This window comes from Panulirus ornatus, chromosome 16, assembly GCF_036320965.1.
Source record: "Panulirus ornatus isolate Po-2019 chromosome 16, ASM3632096v1, whole genome shotgun sequence".
Taxonomy (NCBI): Eukaryota; Metazoa; Arthropoda; class Malacostraca; order Decapoda; family Palinuridae; genus Panulirus; species Panulirus ornatus.
The window spans coordinates 29797323-29798887 of NC_092239.1; the positions used below are offsets into that span (position 1 = coordinate 29797323).

At 43.1% G+C, this 1565-nt stretch overlaps 1 pseudogene; it reads left to right on the top strand.

The window, feature by feature from the left end:
* Positions 1–671: 671 nt before the first annotated feature.
* Positions 672–1334, top strand: LOC139753916 (saccharopine dehydrogenase-like oxidoreductase pseudogene; annotated as a pseudogene).
* Positions 1335–1565: the final 231 nt, after the last annotated feature.

Genomic DNA, 1565 nt, shown 5'->3' on the forward strand with positions numbered 1-1565 from the left:
AAAACATCCAGGTTCCTTTCCTCAAACATACTACCTATCTCTCCTTTTTTCACATCTTGGTTACATCCACACACATTTAGGCACCCCACTCTGAGCCTTCGAGGAGGATGATCACTCCCCGCGTGACTCCTTCTTCTGTTTCCCATTTTAGAAAGTTAATACAAGGAGGGGAGGATTTCCGGCCCCCCGCTCCCGTCCCCTCTAGTCGCTTTCTACGACACGCGAGGAATACGTGGGAAGTATTCTTTCACCCCTATCCCCAGGGATAATATACATATATATATACATATACACACACACACACACACACACACACATATGCACATACACACACACACACACACATACATATATATACATATGAAAAATGTAAGAACAATTTAGAAACAAACTTTTAACTTGAAATGAATGAAAAAAAAAATGAATGTCACATAATGGTTCAACCTCTGGCTATGGAAAAGGAAATGTACAATTTATTCACACAAACGTCAATAGCAGTTCTCATCAATTTCACCACTGTGTCAATAAGCTTCAATGTCTAAGCTACATTTTTCTCCAACTTCACTATTTTCTTGTCAAAAACACCATGCATGAAAACTATCACTCCATTAACACAACTATAAACATTTACTTCCCCTTTAAAAGTTCTGGGGAAGTCTGTCTCGATACACATGGTCCTAAACTGTGTTGGACCATATCGTTTTTATGGTGATAGAGTTGTATCTGCCTGTATTAAGGGTGGAGCTGACCATGTGGACATAAGTGGTGAGCCTCAGTACCTAGAACAGATGCAGTTGAGTTACTCAAAGCAGGCTCAAGAAAATGGAGTTCATGTTATAGGCTCATGTGGCTTTGATTCCATACCTGCAGATATTGGCACACTCTTCCTGCAAGATAGTTTCCCAGGTGATGTGAATTCTGTGGAGGCAGTAGTTGGCTTAGATGATGATTCTTCAGGAGGTGCCTCTGTCAACTTTACTACATTGGAATGTGCTGTACTTGGATTAACACATGCCAAAAAGTTAAAACAGTTACGCAGGGAACTGTTCACCACACCTCTCCCCAAGCCTTCTTACAAACCTGAACCACGGGGAAAATTATTCTACAGTGAGGAAGCCCAACGATGGTGTCTTCCTAACATTGCTTCAGATCGTTCAGTTGTTAAGAGGTCACAGCATCTCAACTATGAACTTGAGCAGAGACGTCCCATACAGTTTAACATCTTCTTTGGCATGAAATCTTTATGGACTGCCTTTGGGAGCATTCTCTTTGGTATTGTGTTCTACATTATGGTCTCTTTTGCATTCACCAAGAGTCTACTGCTGAAGACTTAAGGACCTGGATACGGGACGGCGCAGTGTGTGTGTGTAGTGCGTTTATACGTAGCCGGGAGAGGAAGCAAGAGGGCCTCGCTCCGTTGTGGATAAAGGTGCTGGGTGGAGAGCGCGCTGGAGGACGGGTTCGGCAAATGAGGAAGAAGACCGATTTCGACGATGAAGGCCTGCACTGTGGCTGAGAGATTGACTTGAGGAGGCAGAAGTGATATTGTGACAGTGATTGTGTCA